The sequence below is a fragment of the Xiphophorus maculatus genome, chromosome 9 (assembly GCF_002775205.1).
Source record: "Xiphophorus maculatus strain JP 163 A chromosome 9, X_maculatus-5.0-male, whole genome shotgun sequence".
NCBI classification, from domain to species: Eukaryota; Metazoa; Chordata; class Actinopteri; order Cyprinodontiformes; family Poeciliidae; genus Xiphophorus; species Xiphophorus maculatus.
The window spans coordinates 25,293,166-25,313,220 of record NC_036451.1 but is presented as its reverse complement, the minus strand read 5'-3'; positions in this window follow the sequence as shown (position 1 = coordinate 25,313,220).

The following is a 20,055-nucleotide window of genomic DNA, read 5'->3' as shown; positions in this document are numbered from 1 at the left end:
CGTGATGTAACCGCTGTGCTAGAAGTCTGTGCCAAAAACAAAGAATTCCCAAAACACATTTCCGTCTTAAATGTAGTCAAAGATAAATAAATAGATAAAATAGAAAATGAATAAAAATGTGTCCTGGCTGTTCACTTTTTCTAATCTTAATTGTTTTAAATATCTAAAACCATCTAAATTTCAATTTTCCTTCCACACACTTTTGACATTTCTACTATAATTCGGGATATTACTAATGACTACAGTAATATTTTTTCAGTTAACGTAACGATGTTTTCCTTTCCAAAAATCTGAACATAAAATAAACAAATGTTCTGCTTTTAAGTGTGAACAGGAGAGTGTTGACCTCTTTCTCTGCTAGGAATCTGTAAAAAATAAAAATGAAAGAAATCTCCAAAGCAAATATTTGACTTAAATTAAAAAAATAACTAAAAAACGAATAAAAATGTGTCCTAGTTATGTACTTTAAAAAAACTGAGTTGTTTTAAATACCTAAAGTCCACTTTAATACAAACTGAGTTTTGACATTTCTATTGTAGTGAAATCTACAGTCAAAAATCTGAATTATCCCTTTAAAAAAAAAGAAAAGATGTATCTTTCTGCTTGTAAGCATGAACTAAGTGTTCCTCTGACACAAACAGGGGAGTGTTGACCTCTTTCTGCTAGGAATCTGTAAAATTTCCTGGTGATGTTTTTTTTTTTTCCCCTAAACATACTGGAGGATATAATCTGAGCATCCGAGAGAGAGAAGAGAGGGAGAGATGAGCCTCCAGCGGATGAGCCGCTGACTTGCTTTACTGCACATAAATCTGCTGTTTACAAACAAATTGATGAGTGATGGACCCTCCAGCCAACATGATGTTCCCTCCAATTTCTTCCTCTGCATATAAGAAATCCGCCGCAGAGTCTCCGGGGCCCGCTTTGGCAATTTCTTGAATGTCTCCCGTCTAATGCTCAGACTGACGGGCCTGAATTATTTACCGGGAAGCCCCGAGATGAGCGCGAGGCAGCAAAACGGGGGCCGCTATCGTGCATAATCTCGCGCACTCCGATTTAAATGAAGCTGTCATCCGGGTCAGATTTACATAACATTACAATGTAGGCCGACTTAGCGGCACTCTGAGCTTAATGTTATTAGCTTTTAAGTGAGTTCCCACTGTGCATTTGCATCAGGAGCATTGATTTTTTTTTTTTTTTTGGTGCGTCCTTGACTTGGCTGAAGGCGGTGATGTAATGACGGAGGCAGGGTTGCTCTCTGTTAGACTGAAACTGAAGAATCCGAGCCGTCCCAGGGTGAGCGTCACATGAAAGCGGCTGGCTTCTGCTCTGCGGACCGAGAGGATCCGGCGTCCAGCGGAGGGACGACTCGGAGTTCAGCCGCGCGTCGGCGAGAAACCACCGCTGAACCAGACTCTGACAGAACTGAAGCCCGCTTCCTCTTTGAAACATGTCTGGGGGCGTCGTAAGTCAATCATAAGTTATTAATATTCATGTTCATTGGCATTAGCCAGGCTGCGTTGTCACGACGACACATTTTACTGGACGATCAATTGTCCCAGAAGTTATTGCGATAAACGATAATATTGTTGAGGCCATTTTCAAGTGATGTTATAGTAATGGCATGATAATGCAAGAACACATCCTCAAACATCAACAAACTTTAATTTCTAATGAGCGTTTAACACTGGAAGTGGAAGAGATTTTAAATGTATAATAAATGAACTAAACAGCTGAAACGACAAAATAAAATGGATGCCGAAGTCTTTGTAAACAAAGTCGTCCTTCAAACAAGCTAGCTGAAACCAGAGAACCAGACTGCAGACGTTTGTTATCTAGATTTTGGCAGAAAGTCTGAGACACATGCAACAAATAATCATTGAGCTTATTGTTTTACTTTATCAGCCAATTAATTGATTTATTGCTTACTGCAGGCAGCCAGCGTGTTGAGTCCTTTAGAAAGGTTTACAGCACAGATGTCCAAAGTGTGGCCCTAGGAATTATTTTTTTCCCCCCTAACAGCAGTTCAAGAATTGTAGAAATGTGACCCTCCAGCATATGGAGTCGATGCAGTTGGACACTTTTTGCTATTTGTTTTCAGATGAGATTTTCATGGCAAGTTTATATCTTCTGAAAGGGGCAGTATTATGTAAAATGAACGTTTTTTTATTACCTCATCAAAAACATACCTGAAGTGTTGCCTTGTTTCTTTCATGCATGTTTGAGAAATTCTTTAATCTCCCGTAGCAACCATTCAGCTGTGCAAGACTACGGTGGCCGACAGGTGCAAATGCGCAGCAAAAGAGAAAACATGCAAACAAACAAAAAACACGCGCACAAATTAAATGCGGCAAGCAAAAAGCGAATAAAATGCAGCAAACAAAAAGTGAGACGCAAACAAAAAAAGAAGACACCCCCGAAGGAAATGCAGCAAACAAAAAGTGTTGAAAATGGAAGTGCTCCAGACCACTAGGGGGAGTCAAAGAAAATAGTATTCATTTCTATGGGACCAGATGCAAGATTCAGAGAAAGAAATAGACCCTTTTCACATGACGTCACACAACTTCCGTTTTGGCTCGAAGCTGTGTATCCTTAGTTCCGGTGTACATAGTAAGTAATGATAAAGTTGTCTATTTCATATATATATATATATATATATATATATATATATATATATATATATATATATATATAGAGAGAGAGAGAGAGAGAGAGAGAGAGAGAGATGTATAAATCTGACAGCATATGTTGATCAGACAGATCACCGGAGCATGGAGTTTACACAGTCTCTAAAACATTTGCCTAAAATAAGATTTGAAGATATATCACGATTTGCAAACCAGTTCTCTCTGACAAAAAAATCTAAATTAGACAAAGGCTACAAATTCTTCACCGAACAATACCTGTTTGACTATGAAGGTAGGTATTTTTGTTTTGCGTAACCGTTAGCTTAGCATTAGTGAATTTTGTTAGCTAGCTAACTACGTGACATAACTGTTCCTTAACCAGAACTTTTTACTGTTTTTGAACTATAACGTTTTAGGCTCTAATCTTGATCAGATTATTAAATTATAGACTGGAGTTGCCACTCATCCCATAAAATAGGGATTTGTTTGTTATAAGCAGAGATGTCCGGTGCCGCCGCTGCTTTGTAATGCCTTTAATCGGACCACTTTTTCGGTAACGAATAATCTAACGAGTTCGTATTTCAAATCCAGTAATCAGATTAAAGTTATTTATCCAAATCATTGCACATTAATATTTTCTTGTGTATTTATTTTTATTCCTTCTTTGCGTCTTTGGGAGAGACTCTGTGACAGTTAGCAGTGACAGAAACATGAACAGTGCATGGAGATGCGCATTTTGTTGCTGGAAAAACAGAAATATCGTCAAGCCCAACTGTTATTTGTGGCTTTTGTCTTGTTTTTATTTTCCATTAATACAGAAAATGAACCTCTAAACGTTACATCACTGACAGGCGGCGGTGTATATGTTTCCTAACTGTGGCTAAAGCTGCTGCTAGCTGGTTTACTCATGATCGGAAGCTGGTTCCTTTGAATACAGTTGGAGAATGGTAAATTGACAATGACTGATAACGGTTATCTAGCACATAAACACTGTTTTATAAAATACAGAAAGTGAACCTCTAAACGTTACAGCGCTGACAGAGAGTATATTTTTCCTAAATGTGGCTAAAGCTGCTGCTAGGTGGTTTACTCTCCGATCGGAGGCTGTTTATTTTATACACAGATAGAGAATGGTGAATTTACAATGATTAGTAACAGCTATCTAACACTTAAATGCTGTTATTATTAAACTTACCTTTTATTATATCCTTAAGATTATGAGAATGCGGGAAGTTTTCAGCTTGGTTCCCAAGGCAAAATCACACCGGAAGTAAAGATACCCAGTTTTGAGTTATGGCGGCCATTGTCTGACGTCACTGTGAAAAGGGTCTATTTGAAAGAAAGTAAAGGTATCTCTCTGAATCTTGCATCTGGTCCCATAGAAATGAATACTATTTTCTTTGACTCCCCCTAGTGGTCTGGAGCACTTCCGTTTTCAACACTTTTTGTTTGCTGCATTTCATTCGGGGGTGTCTTCTTTTTTGTTTGCGTCTCTCTTTTTGTTTGCTGGATTTTATTCGCTTTTTGCTTGCCGCATTTAATTTGTGCGCGTGTTTTTTGTTTGTTTGCATGTTTTCTCTTTTGCTGCGCATTTGCACCTGTCGGCCACCGTACAAGAGAGCTGGTTGGACATGGTGCCGTCGTCGAGCGCAGCTCCTCCGCAGAGCTGCAGTTTCTGAGCTACCAATTCCCCTCTCAGATCCTTCAGACTAGCCAGCAGCAATTAGCAAACACCTGGTGGAACGGCACATCTGCTGAGCTCATTATAGGAGCCACTGCTCAGAGCAACACTAGTGAAAAAAAAAGAAGAAAAAAGTTAAACTTTTGATAAAGGAATGTTGTTGTGATGATGTGCTGAAGGATGCATGTCAGAAAGCTCAAGAGTTTCTTAAAGAGACAGATGCCCAATATCAAAATGTTAAATTACTAGGTCAAATTTTGTTTAAGTCATATTTGATTTGTAAACATAGTTATTTGATTGTGCTATAAAATGCCACTATGTATCTGAAAAACACAATACTGGCCCTTTAAATGGAAAATGTTAAGCACAACACAGAATTTTTCTTTAATTAGCCCTTTTTTTCATATAGAGTCATGCCACAAACATCCAGTGACCTTTTTCCTCAGAAGCCCATGTGGGCTCAGCCACTGGCTAAACACAGCGAAGGTTTTAGGAGGAAATTCTCATTTTTGTTGCTGGAAATGAACTACAACCATTTTGTAGACCAATAAAATTAAAAGCCAATTGATCCAATAAGTTAAATTACAGTAAGCATTTAGGCAAATGTCACACTGTTCTGCTTTACTAAAGTATTTGTTTAATTTATTCTTGTACAAGTAAAGGAGAAAGAATAAACAATAATATTCTTTTAGCATCTTTAATTGGAGAGAAAATTTAAATTTCTGCCTTTGAGGATTTTCATTTTGAGGATTTTGAACCTTCGCGCTACTGGAACGTTCTCCATTGTTCTGTGTTTTCTTCATTTGAAGGATAATAACTCTGTGGTTCGATGGAGTCCAGAAGACTTCAGTTTCCCTCTTGTTTTTAAATTTCTTTATAGTGACGCATGATGTGTTTGTGTTTTGAGGATTTTTTTCTTTTTTTTGCAAACTGTCGTTGGTATTAACACTTATTTAATGATTTAAAACATTTAAAATCCAAAACAGGAAGCAGAAACTTTTTTCTTTTTTGGGGGCCAGATGGTCGGGGAAAGTTGTTCTAGCTGATGAACTCTTTAGCGTTCACACACTTCCTGTCCTGCTTTGCTCATCCTCGCTGGCAGCCTCTCTAACAGGTGTCACAGCAAAAATACAAACGCTTGCTCTCAAGGAAGAACATTTTGAGCAAACGACAAAGATGACAGATGGATTAGTGCTGATATATGGAGCAGGTTAGCCTTCTGCTTGTAATTTTTTTTTAACATACACAAGGTGCGGCCACAAAGATTTGGGTGTAATAAAACACCGTGTGCCATGACGGTTCTGCACGAGGCGGGTTTCACCTCTTAGAGTCTGGCAGAGCTTACTACCAGAATGAGCTTACTACGGATGAGGTTTGGGGCATGTGAGCGGAGACGAACCCTTCCGAGCAGGACATTTTTTACATTTAGTGTTAATTACTGTGGCTCATTTGTTTTGGGACCAGAATATGAATGTGCTTTTCCTCAGATTTGGAGGGACCTTTCAGTGTGTTTTCAGCCCCCTCACACTGAAAACAAAGGACATTTGCCTAAAGTGCCAGGATTTCTGGAAGCGCCGCTGCTTCGCCAAAGGGCAATCTATTCTTCGCTAACAGAGAACCATTTGAGGCACCCTGCCGCGTGTTACTAAGTTACAGTTATACAACACTCCCAGAGAAATCAGTCTCCTGGTTGTCGTCTTATTCATACATCCGCATACTCCCACACACACACACACACACACACACACACACACACACGCACACACGCACACACACACACACACACACACACACACACACAGTGTACCGCATTCAGTAAAAATAACACTTCAATTCATCGCTCAAATCAACATTTGTCAATGTGAGGTTTCTCTGCTCCTCGAGGTTTACGATGCCCTCTACAGTAAATGTACTTTTTCCTCATTGAATAACTTTTTGTTGTTGATTTGAACCAGAAATGAACGTATTACTTCAGTGATAGTAAGCATCCTCTGCATTGGGCATTACTGGACCTAGACAAACCAGAGTGGAAGACAAATGAATCATGACAAAATGTTTTGTGTGTCCTGCAAACGTAAGTGTATTTTACTGCGATTTTATCTGACATACCGACACAAAGAAGCGTGTAACTGTGAAATGGTATGCAAATGCCAGCCAACAGTACGGCTGTTCACCTATTTGTGACTGAGAAAAATGTGCAAACACCGAAACACAAATATTGAGGGGTCCACTGTGCTGTCGTTGGGTCCTTATGGCATTTCCATTTCACCTAAAAGTCCTACAAAGAAGAATCCTAGAAAACTTGTTAATGTCTCAAAATCCTGCTAGAAAACTGAAAAAATATTTTGTATTGTTAATTTGCCACATTTAAAACGTTTCCTGTATTTTCGTTGCGTTGCTTGAAGCTAACAGGACACACAGTTCATCATTGGTTTCATCATTTGTTGCTTATGATTTTTTTCTCACAGTGTAATGTGTTGAGTTATTGCTTGCATCTTGTCACAGATTCTTGTTCCAATGAGCTTTTTAAAAATGTGCCACTCTTCTCTATTCTCAACAGAGGAAAATGAATTTGACTCTTTGGCATCATCTTTTAAATGCATTCTGAACTTATTGATTGTGTGTGTGGCCCGTCTCTCTCTTATTAATACAAACCAACGCGTATCGGAGGTGAGAACTTGCGCTAGACCCGCTCGCCGTTCGCCACTCTCTCCCCCGTACGCCGCTCGCTGTCGGGGCCGACCTATTGATATGCAACACATGAGGAAGCGTTCAGATCCTGGCTAAATCCGGAGACTTTACTGACTTAATGTAGGTGCGTCTCCGCAGCTCCACTGGAAGGCAAAGCAGTTCTCATGATTTAAAGCCTTCTTTGAGCTGTCACCTCTTGACCTAAGAGTAAGCAGCAGAGAGCCGTCTGTGGATTTAATGCAATACCTTGTGTTTCAGCTTGAACTCTTATTCTCACACTAAAGCAGGCCAACTGATTAAGCCAGCCGAGGTTATCTGAATACTCGAGCAGCAGGCACAAAATGAATAACTTTGTTTCCTTGAGAGTTGGTTTTTTTGCAGTTTTGCTTGGACGGGCTTGGGTAAACTTTTAATGGGTATGCACAGATGTGAAGCAGAGGAGATTGTCACGATCACAAACAGAGGTTATCTCAAGGTGGTGCAAACAGTGACTGAAGAGAATCTTTTGGAAAACTATACTAGCATCCCTCGCGGATTCTGACTCTGTTGACAATGATGACTTTCAGTAAACAAAACTACTGCTTTGGTTAACAAGATGTTTTACAAACCTAAACAGAAATGTTTATTGTCACATTTTACCTGGTCTTTCTGTGGTAGATCAGGACAAAGCAGCGCCTAGTTTTGAAGCGTAAGGGGGAAAAAATACATCGTCTACCATTGGGTCTCCATAGGGAGTCACCCTCATTCTGACCTGATGGCCAAACCACCTTAACGGACTTCTTTTAACTGAGAGAAGCACCCACTCTACTCTGAGCTCCCCACCTGTAGCCTACTTTTACGGCATGAACCCATGAAGACAAGTACCGCACTACTCAAGACCAGGATTGTGGAACCAAAGAAGCAATGGAGTTGAACTCAGCAGGGTCCATAAAGCTCTGCATAAATATACAAAGAGTCAGAAAGATCCTGAAAAGGTTTGGAGAGCCCCTAGTTGTTGAGATGATGTGGCATATCCTTAAACAGGCTATTAATGCTCAAAATGTTTACTAAAGAAGTATTATTAAAATGGGAAGAAACGTCATCACGCGTCTAACCAAAAGCCGTAGAGCTCTTAGTACGAGACATCATGAAATAACTTTCTGGAAGTTATTTCACCCCTGACCCCCATCATTCTTGGATATCCATTGTTCATTTCCAACAATCCACTTGTAGATTTGAGAAACGGCAGGGTGGAGGCATGGAGCACTCAATGTCTGCGTAATGTCTTCAGTTTGCACTGCTGTCTTCAGAGAACTCATGTGCCAAGAAGGAGGTGGTCTCTTCAGCCGCTCTAAGGTCCCACCGGTGTATCACGACTTCCACCAAGTTTTCAGTAAGTCTAAAGCTCTCTCTCTCCCTCCTTACCGCCCATGTGATTCCCAGGGCACCATTACCATCCAGCCGATTATATGACCTGCCCAAACCAGTGAGAGAGATCATTGAGGACATAAGTTATTAGCAACTGGGATCACCATAAGGAGCAGGTTTTTACTTTGTTGGAAAAAAGGATGGATCACAACGTCGTATTGATTATAGAGGGATTAATCAAAAAAGAACCTGGTTCAGGCAATGGACCTCCTGACCGGCTTTGTGTTGCATCGTCTATCAGATCTTGTCTTATTCCCTGGGCCCATGCCACAAAGTTTTCTTGCCATCCAGCAATTTTTCCTAGTCACACGAAACTTTTGTTTGCCATCTTCTCCTGCCTTTCTCAGTTTCCAGACGCTCCTGGTCGCATGTTTGTCTAGACTTTGTTGGTAGTTTACTCCCTTTCCACCATCATCTCAACCATTATAGACCGTTTGTCTAAAGCATGCCATCTCATTACACTTCCACTTACAAAAACTTCTGTCATCTCTTGAAACAGTCTGATGCCTGACCAAACATGTTTCATGTCTTCATTTCGTTCCTGCTAATTGTGGAACAAGGTCCAAAATTGGTCTCTCGGATCTGGAAGGAGTTTGGCACTGCTAAGGTACGTAGCTCCCAGCTCAAACTTAACGGTTAGACATAGTGTGTATGTATGGGGAGCTTGTTGTCCCACTTTGCTGTCTATGTTCATCACACCGCTCCACTTGAAGGATTCACCTGTCCACAACAGTCTGACTTGTGCTGCTCCAACAGTCTTTAATGCTTTGAATAACCTCTTGACTACCAACTCCTACTTTTTGCCTCAGATGAACAAGAAATCTCTGTCACCTCCGTAATGTCAGTATTCTGATGAGTGTGTTTCCATATGTCAGTGTGACACCTGTTTCAGAAACCAAACTCTTCAACATCAGACTCTCAAACCGAACTCTCCTCAAACCACCACGCTCACCTTTTTGACCACTAACCCTCTTTCCTCGCCGCACACCAGAACCAGAACCAGAACCCGATCCGCTCCTCCCACGCATTTCCCAGCGTCGAGTCACCGTAAGCCTCACTTTCCCGAACAAATTTAAATAACTCTCACCCAACCTGCAGATACCCCAGATAACTTTTCTCTCGTCCTCCAGACGTGTCTGCTCCCTGCTCCTGAAAAGCCAAAGAGCCTCGTCATTACACGTCTCGTTCTCTGTGTCAAACTGTGTAATAAATTCTTCACCTTTTATGACTCGTCTCCTCAGTGTGATTCTGGATGTGGGTCAGGAAACGCAACACCATATTTTTACTTGGCATTAGATTATGATGGTGGTGGGGAGAGGGAGACATCTGTTTGTTTAACAAAGTCGAATAGGAAAACTGGAAACCAGTGGACTACACTCATGTGACGTTAATAAGTACTCTGTTAGGTGATTTCCCATCATGTTTGTTCTTTATTAAATACAAGGAATGGGAATTTGATCACACATAATAAGTCCAGCCAAACTTTAAACCCCAATCCTTTGGATGAAGAACAAAGTGGCTAAAATCATATGTAATAAATTATTCACATTGAACTCATCACTGTTCCCTTCCTCCACCCCTTCACTGTTTTACTCCTCCACCCCAAACTCATCCAGCTCCACCTCTTTGGCGTCGTGCCTGAACTTTCCTTCCTTCTGTGTTCAGTCATAAAGTTTACAAGCCACCGTTAAAGACTTGTTGTTATCCAACCATCAGAACAGATGCTCTGGTGACCACATTAGGCAGGCGATCAACGGCAAAACACTTTCCACTTCGTCCTAGTCATAAAGTTGGTTCGCAAAGAAAACTATTAAATGTTTTCCTCGAGAATTTGTGGTGCAGCATTTTAACAGTCCACCTCGTTTTTCTTTGTGTTTTGATCTTAACATTTCCTTTAAAACTAGTCAGAGGTCTCATGCTTTCCACCTGTGATTGGCTGTTTCTGCTCTGAGAACTTGGACAAACAATACATTTTCAGGGTTTCCCCCAGAAAACTTGCTAAGCCTGGTGGTCGGTTCACCCGCGGCTCACCGTGTTTTAGGATTAAAAGATGTGAAGTTGACAGGAAATGTGAAAATATTACTTGGTAATTATATGTTACGTGAAGACATTGCCAGTGAAACACTATTTAAACCCACAGAGTCTTAAAAACAAATTAAAAAGGTACAATTAAAATGACTATTAAAACACACTTCTGTTTAATCCAAATTTTGGATTAAATTTGGATTTTTCTTGCTAAATCTATCAATGCTGCTAAATTTGACATAATGGTTTCAGCATACATAAAAGATTTTAAATTGTTCAACATTTAAATGTTAGATTTTAAGGAGCTGGCAAGTTTACTTTGTAGAAGTTCAAAGAACAATATCCGTAGTTGTTTTGTTACCATAGCTACAGTCTGATGCTGCGAGTTTAATCTTTGAGTTTGAGCTCTGTTAGTTCGCAAACACATCTCAGGAAACTACAATTATCACTGATTGCTTTTGAGGTTGGCCAATTAAATTAACCCGCCCTAAACCCAGATTTCACTAAATCCATGTTAAATTGCTTTTAGAGATGCCGATGTTCATAGCAGCAAGGGGGGCCCCTAAATCAAATTCTGCTCAAGGCCTCCTACAGCCTCGGACCGGCCCTGCATGACGTGCTAAATCTGCTGCACTGCACATCTCTGCTGCATACAGAGGGACAAAAGGGGAGATATCATTTATAGCTGTAGTAGCTCTTCCATTTAATGTCTGTTGAGTTTTTAATAAGCGCCACAGTTTTGTTTGCCCAAGCTTTATGGGACGAGTTTATCTGATCTGCTGATCAGAATTTCTTTTTTTAGTAACAATTTCTGTCATTATAATATCAAAAACACACGATTTCACTATGAAGTGATTTGTTTTTGCAATAATATATATTTGATAATGTATGTAGAAATCATTATTTTATTGATAAAAAGAAAAATAAATTGCTCTTGGGGCAATATATATATATATATATATATATATACAGTATATACAGTATATATACTGTATATATATATTGGACCAGCTCAAGCTTTCATACAAAGACCTGGACTGCAAGTATGAAAGAGATTGAAAACATATCAGCAGGAGGTCAGAAGTGAGAAAGACACTAACTTAGGAAAAGCAAATGAGAATCTGCAGCTCATTGAGAACCTGAGAGTGCAACCAATGGCACTAATCCCTGTGGTGACGAAGTGTTTTGAAAAACTTTTGGTCCAGCAGCCTTCCTTGGGTTGACAGCCCACAGTGTGCGCCTCACCTCATGCTCCTCTACAACGAGGGGTGTGGTGTTATGGGTCGCTTGGTGTAGTGTGGCTACCTCTGTTAGCTTCACCTCAAAGCGGGCAAAGAAGAGGTTCAGCTCCTCTGCCAGGGTGGCGTCACCTTCCGCAGCTGCAAGGTTGGTCCTGTAGTTGGTGAGATGCTGGATTCCCTGCCACACCTGCCTGCTGTTGTTGCTGTCAAGGTAGCCCTCTTACTACAGTAAAGCATTGATTAATGCCTGATTTTAAAATTAGTTAACTGAACTTGTAGCCATTATTTTGTGCCCATTGTTGGATACCACAGGGCAGGAACGACCAGATCGAACCGTTATACCTAGGATTTCTGTCGACTAATGTGTGGTCTGTCAGGTTTTGAAAATGGGCCAACAATCAGCTGTAAGATCGTGTCGTGTGAGCTGGGCTTTACATTAAGGAAATGAGAAAGGAGGGTCAGTGGAGAGCACCGGAGTTGAGCCTTTTTTCATTTGGTGTCATCAACAGAAAGAGAAAAAGGACAGAAGAGACGATAATGCCGATAATTAAAATGAAGTCGATAGTTTTAATTTATCGTACGATTGATTGATTTATCGTTTATCGCGACAGGCCTAATCACAGCACTTCTCCCTCCTGGCTTTGACCACCACCAGTTCGCCTACAGAGCCAACAGATCCACAGAGGACGCTGTGATCACGGCCCTCCATGCTGCTCTGTCACATCTGGAGCAACAGGTTAGCTATGTGTGGATGCTCTTTGTAGACTACAGCTCTGCTTTTAATACCATCCTCCCTCACAGACTGGTGGACAAATTGGGGGACCTGGGCCTCCCTCACTCCACCTGCATGTGGATTCTGAGCTTACTGACCAACCGACAGCAGAGAGTTAGGGTGGGAAAACATACATCCACTGTATCTGCGTCTGGTATAACAGCAGCACTACGGCTCAAAGGAAAGCTCTCCAAAGGGTTGTGAATACAGCCCAAAAAATCATTGGCTGCCCTCTCCCCTCACTGGAGGACCTGCACAGCGACCGCTGTCTAAGAAAAGCACAACACATCACAAAGGACACTTCTCACCCCGGACCTTCTCTGTTCACACTGCTGCCTTCAGGCAGAAGATACAGAGCAACCAGAACAAGAACCAACCGTCTCAGAGACAGTTTCTACCCGATAGCAATAACAAAACTAAATGCAATCAAAAACAACCATTAATCATCATAAATGATGTATGTGAGAATGTGGCTGTTCTTATTTATTAGGGTTTTTTTCCAGTTATTTGTTATTTCTTACATTGTGTGTGAATTGTGAGACAGTTATTTTTTTTGTTGTTTTTAAGCATATGCACTGACTGATGGCACTTTTTAAATTTCGTTTTTCTTGTGACAATGATAATAAAGATCGATCGATCTATCTATCTATCTATCTATCTATCTATCTATCTATCTATCTATCTATCTATCTATCTATCTATCTATCTATCTATCTATCTATCTATCTATCTATCTATCTATCTATCTATCTATATATATATATATTACATGTGGCCCGCTTATATGCAGCATTTATGTGGTCCACTTTGCTCATATTATGTTATAGCGTCTCTTCCATAATCTCTAGAGATGCCACACAGCTTTGGGATTCTGTGCCTCTACTTATATTAACAATAGTCACTGAATCAATGTGTCTAAAATCAGAATTTCTTCCAGCTTGATGCAAAAATGACATAAGTAATTGTCTGTGGTTCCCAAAGTCCCCTAAGCAGGTGCTGGCAGCATGACATAGAGAGTGCAGCAGGATACTTAAACAGGCCATTAAAAAAAAAACACAATAATTTAAATTTTTAGTTAAATTAAATAAAAACTAATCTGACGATTCAGCAGCTCACAGTTTCATCATCTATATCTCTAACTTCTAAGTCTCAAGAGGGAGTTATGACCTGAGGAGGCAGCAGGGCTCTTTGACCAGCAGGGCGGTGATATGAATGAGAAACAACACGAAGGTGAGACACTCGGAGGACTCGGCAGATGGAGCAGTCACCCCTGAAGGATGGTTTATTGTTCAAACCACTGTTGTTTTTCCACCTGTGCCGACAAATTCCACCTCTGAACATGTTAAAATAGGGGTTAGGTTAACGTGTCTTGTTAAAAGTATTCATGCATTTTTGTGACTCGCTGTAAGGATCGCGGACTGTAACTTGACATCAAGCAAGGCTGAGGCAACAGTGTCGCAAAAGTAAAAAACAGGTGGGGGTCAGCAGCCCCATAAACCCAGGATGTTTTTGACCATTTTTCAGGGAGAATTTGGAATAAATTCACAAGTATGCATTAGCATGAAAAAAATGCGGGGATCTGCTGATTTTGCATGAATTTCCCACGTTTGCGGAATTACAAAAAACTTGGGAGACTTATTGATGCAATTTTGTGTTTGGAGGGCCACATAGAGCTGTAGTAGGCCGGATTTGGCCCCTGTGCCTTGAGTTTGAAGCATGTGGCGTAGCGTAGCACTCAGCTCTTCTTATCCTCCAGGACAAACCTGCAGCTCCACAGATACAGAACAACCCGGTTCCTGCAGTTTGATATGATACGGTGAGTCTAATGTTAATCTTGTGCAGTGTGTGCTGCTGATGTTTGTTTTGGGTTTTTTTTAAACTGTCAATCTGGATTCATGCAACAGCAGCACACAGTTTGAGTACCATGTCACTCCTGGTGAGATGCTTCAGCAGAGTCCAGCTGTGACAAAATAAATTCACCGGAAATAATCAGCGAGGCACAAAGCTGAATTTATAATGCTGTTGCTCCTCAAACATGAATGTTTTACAGTGGAAGTTTGGCTTCTGGAACAGGAGGAACGCAGCTGGTAGGCAGCTACAATAAAGAAACACACAACCACTCACAACTTTAGCTTAAAGTCCAGTGAATCCAAACCCTGGACTGGTATTCATCTTTACTCCCATGTTCACAGCCTACGGGATTCACTCAAGACAAAAACATCATTTTTATTTAACAGGGTGGCTCACGTTGGAGAAAACACACGTTAGTGCATTGCGTGTTAATTAAATGATCCATTTCTATATGCTGCCTATGCAGTGTTAATGTACATTTAAGTTCCTCCCATTCAAAATTAAATTAAGCCGCTCCATTAACCTGATCTTAGCGCTTGTCCTATATCCTGTTTCAGGCTGAGGTCTCCGGTTTATCAGACGCTCCTGACTGAGTGATTGAAACTAACGGCGCTTTGTTCAGACGCGACCATCTGTGGTTAAGGGGATTTGAGGGGGATTTGGTGGATTACCACAGCGACATTTGTGCGTAAACAGCTGAATGTCACAGGTTGTGTGTGCTATCATGACTGAGTCAATCCACTTGACAGAGTGGATTAAGTGCAGAGGCATCAACACAATGCTCCACACACCGCCAAACAGCTTTTCTCCCAAATTTGAAATAACAGTTTTACACTTCCACTGCTGAGTGGATCGTTTTGCTGGCAGGGCAGAAAAAATGTGGACTGGAGTCGATGAAGGATGAATGCAGCAAAATGTGATGTAAGGGTACCCTCAAAAATAATTCTTCATCTGATACGTTAAAGAAATATTGACATTTTTAAATAAGTGAGTGAATCAATCTGGAGGGGGTGTTAGGTATTTTTTAGGCACATGGTGCCATTTTATAGTCAAGTAACTATGTTACCTTCAGATGTTATAAAAATTCTGTATATATCAAAAACAACTGAAATAAAATTTGACTTTGCATCACAGCTGTGTCTAATGGTTTGAAATTGGCCTCTGTGTATTTAAGAACCTCCTATCCTTTTGGACACTTCTCTTTTAGCACAACTATGCAATGGGCCGTGGTCGGATAGTGGGCAGGGTTAGATGTCCAACTCCGCCTTCAAATCACCATAATTGGACAATGCCAAAATATAAATTTTAGCCTGTCACACGGGAGACCGGGGTTCGATTCCCCGACGGGGAGTGAAGTTTGTTTCAGGTCCTTAAAAATGAGATCTAGATCTCAACGGGGTTTACCTGATTAAATAAAGGAATTATTATTATTAACTGTCTTTTCTGTTTGCAGTTGCTGAGGTCCCGAGGCGGTGTTGGCGTGGTGACGGGGTCTTCCTCTCCTGTGTGCTGTGATTCCTGAGTTTGGGTTGTCTCGCTGTATCTGGTGCTTTAAAGGGTTTTTATTCGCTGTGTTTGGTGGATGCCGGTGACCTCAGCTACTGTAGTTTCTTCTGTTTTCTTATTTGTTTTTCTGTTATAAAGGACTGATTTTAAAAAAAGAGTACTTTAGAAGAATTTAATAAATAGTTTTTATAAATTTGAAACTCTGTCTCAATTCCCTGCATATTTGAACCTGTGTGTCTTACAAAGAAGGTAATATTCCCTGGGTGAAATGCCCAGGGCAGTGTTGGTGAGCTACTTATTTTGCATAATCTTGAGTTCCATCTAGTGTTGCCACAATTGCATACGCATGCAAAGCCTGAAGTAAAAGTATATTTATATACATAAACAAAAGTCTACAAAAAGAACAAATCAGAACTAACATAGCGGGGCAAACAGAGCTTCTCTAACATGCTGCCACCGTGAGTGGCGCAATTCTTAAAAATTCTTCAAAAACTCTTCAGAAAATCTCTGGTGTACATGTTTGGGACTTCAGTGTTTGATTTGTTGAAGAATTCAATTATTACATGTACCAGGAAACTGATCATTTCTCGTTTTCTTTGACAGTCTTTGCTGATGTGAAATGAATTACAAAAGCAGTTCCCCTGGAACCAGTTTGAGAATTTGTCTTAATCATGAAGGAACAAAAAGCTGCTTCGCCAAAGGTGAAGGGTGTTTGTGAGCCGAGAAAGCATCTTGCTTTTTTGTTATGAAGAAAGAGTTTCTTAGAACTTTCTTCATAACATTCATACAAAAACACTTTTTTTGTCCTTGTCAGAGTAACTTTGTTCCTGAGTTACATGAAAAGACAACTTTTTCTGCTGTTTGTTAAACTCAGCTCCTCACCTTGTACATAGGAACAATGTTGCTTTAAGAAAAAATATCAGATGTGGGTTTTTTTTTAATTCTTCACTGCAAGGTGCAACCTTGAGTGTGGAAAGTCAGTTTAAAGTATAACTAGTATTAGAAGAATAAATTAAGAAATATGTACTTTGATTTTTCCATGGAATTTCTCTTTCTGTCTAAGTTTGTGCACAGAAAATGTGCACAAATTTTCTATGTGCACATAAAATGTACACTGAAAATGTGCACAAATGATGACATAAAACCCAGTGGTCACTATAGTCACCAAGAAATTAATTTCACTTTCAAAGACTCCAAAAAGCTTACTGATTAATCATTTAATGTTCAGCAAATATTGAAAGTTTAGAGTGTTTGGATAATACTGATGCAGCATCACTAATTTACTTGTTTAGAGTAAATGGTCACATGACCAGAGCTGTTTATATCTTGGTTGCACCTTGGCGAGAAGAAGACTGCCACAAACCTCCCAAAGAAGAGGTTAGTAACGTGTGTTTAAATAAACATACGACAAAGATTTTTGGTGCACATCATCTTTAAAGTGTCTAGTTATGATATTCACCTTTGCATTTACAAAAATTGGTTTGTTGTGTGAGCAGGATGTGTGAACATGTTGACGGTCACAATAGTGACCGGTGGGACAATACATTTTATCTAGGTATGCTTATTTAAATACAAACCATATTCTTCCTATTCCAAACTTCTTCCTTTTTAAGATTAATTTTGAATGTGGTTCTTGATCTGTCAGACTTAGTGATAGCCAGACAAAGTGTACGACAATGTAGTTGTGAGAAAGATGGAATCCTTACTGATTTTGGTAGTGGTAGCTTAGACAGGGACTATGAGGGAAAGAGAGGCCATTTTCTATGCCAGATTTTGAATGTATATGATCAGTTCATGGGAAAAGAGGATGATCTGACCCTTCACCAGTTATGTGGTATTCTTTTACCACCTGCAAAGTTCATGATGAAGGGACAACTGTCTCTATGATGTACCTTTTAAAACAAGAGAATCCAAATGACGTTCTGACACAAGATGAGAAACCGCTGGTCCTCTAGAAAGACAATATTTTCACAGTGGAAACAAATATGAGAAACAACTACACAGAGAGTGATGTCAAATAGATCAATGAGCACATGAGACCTTCATGACCAAAACCCCTCAAGCTACAGAGTCATGATCAGGTCCAAGAAGTGGTGGTGGCCCATCTCAAAAGTGCACCTGTAAGTAGGGTGACTGTAGCTTAGGAGGTTGAAGTTCATCTTGTAACTGGTGGGTCTCCTGCTGAACCCCAACTTTGTCTGTGTCAGTCGTTGTGACCTTGATCAAGAGGACAATTCACCCGCCATGCCTGCCGGTGGTAGTCAGAGGACCCGGTGGTGCCAGGCTATGATTTCCTTACTGCTGTCAAACTGTGCTAGTAGCTTACTGCTATCAGTGTGTGAATGTGTGTGTGAATGAGTGAATGACTAAATGTGGAGAAAAGCACTTTCAGGTCATTTGGACTTGATAAAGAACTATACAAGTACAGGCAGTTTACCTTTTAGATATTATTTTAAAAATGTGTTGTAGGAGGGACGACCGATTTGCTGACCTTCTCATGGTTTGTGATATGCAAAGGTTTGGCACAAAGTCAGTAGGTCATGGAAATAGATCTCAAATGGACACTTCTCTTCAAGATGTGACCAAGACGCTTACTGGTCAGTCAATGCAAGAATCATTTCCAGAGATGTTGCTTTTGCCCCGCCCATGCCTGGGAGAAATTCAAGGCTTTATTGCACATTGAGTGCTTCAAGAAAGATCATGGAAAGTAAGGAGGGGATGAAATAACCCAAAACTGAAGAATACCAAAGTCACCAAATGGTGAGAAGGAGCCGAACAACTGACCTCTGATTCCAGGGGTTGAGGTCCAGTATCCTACAGCTTTCAGGTGTGTCCCTGGTCCAACACACCTGAATTAAATGGATCACCTCCTATGCAGTCCAGTTCTCCAGAGTCCTGCTAATCAACTGATTCAGGTGTATTGAAGCAGAGACGGATGCAAAAGATGCCTGACACCGGCCCTCAGTCCCTGGAGTTTAAGACCCCTGGACTAAGTTTATTACTGTATGACAGTGTGACTGACAAATGTTCATGGTTTTTAGTAATGTAAATGAAGGCCTCTACTATAGATGTTCTCTTTATGATCTATGTTAATGTGATAACATAACACTACAGCAGACTGAAGTTCAATATAATTATGCATAAACACTCAAATTTACCTTAGTTTAGAATATACAGATAGTCAAATTTGTACTTTACAGAGCAAATGTTGCACTAAAGTAATGCAGTTGCAAGGTATATTCAAATAAAGAAACAATGTTGACCTTTTATGATCTTTTCTATTTGGAAAAAGCACTTTTAGCTCATCTCAGTAAGAACACCATATTATCTCACCGGTCACAATTGTGATCGATCATAAAATACACCTTTTCATATATTTTTCCACAATTTTTTTTATTATTTCCCCTTGATTAGTTCAAAAAGCTATAAATGACATCTGATTTTAATATTTTCATGTCTGGTAAAAATTTGGGACTAAATGGGTTAAGAGCAGATTTGTGTGTTTCTGAGTGTAAACAAAATCTTAGCTAACTACTCAGGCTACTAATGTATTCATTATGTTCATCATAAAGACATCCTGTCTTCCTGGGAAGAAATTGTCTCTATTGGTTTTTGCAACTAGTGCTCTGTTTGTGTCCAGGATGTGTGGGGCCTGCAGAGATGTTAGCTGCCATTTTCCTAACCCCTTGACCTCTACAAGCTTCGAAGGTCAGCCCTGACGATCCCCTCTCCAGATGGAATTGTTCATTGAAGTGTGGACCCGTTTTGTTTTGTGGACCAGCCAAACCACACAGTGATGGACGAACACAGGACAGGGTGAATGATGGAGCGACAGAAGATGACCAGCAGCCTCTTTGGTAGGCTGTGCTTTTTGAGTTGGGGTGATTTTTTTCCAAAATTGTTACAGATAAAAATCCAAAGTGGTTTGTGACTTTGACTTCAAGCTCCCTGATCTAATATTTTGAGGAAACAGCTTTATGGCATTTATCCTCCATGCTCTTACCTATTCTTCTTTGCAGAACACATAATCATATTCCAGATATGTCCAAGTCTTACACAGTTTCTGCCACTCTTCCATAAAGGTTATATTTGTGAAGTGCAGGACTGTCTGTCTGCAGTACACGTGGTCAACATCTAATATCTACTTTTCAGCTCCATGTGTTTGAAGGCCTGTCCGTACCCACACCACTGCCAACTCATCAACAGCACTTGAGGATCCAGTCTTAATCATAACTGGAAAAGATCAATGAATGACTT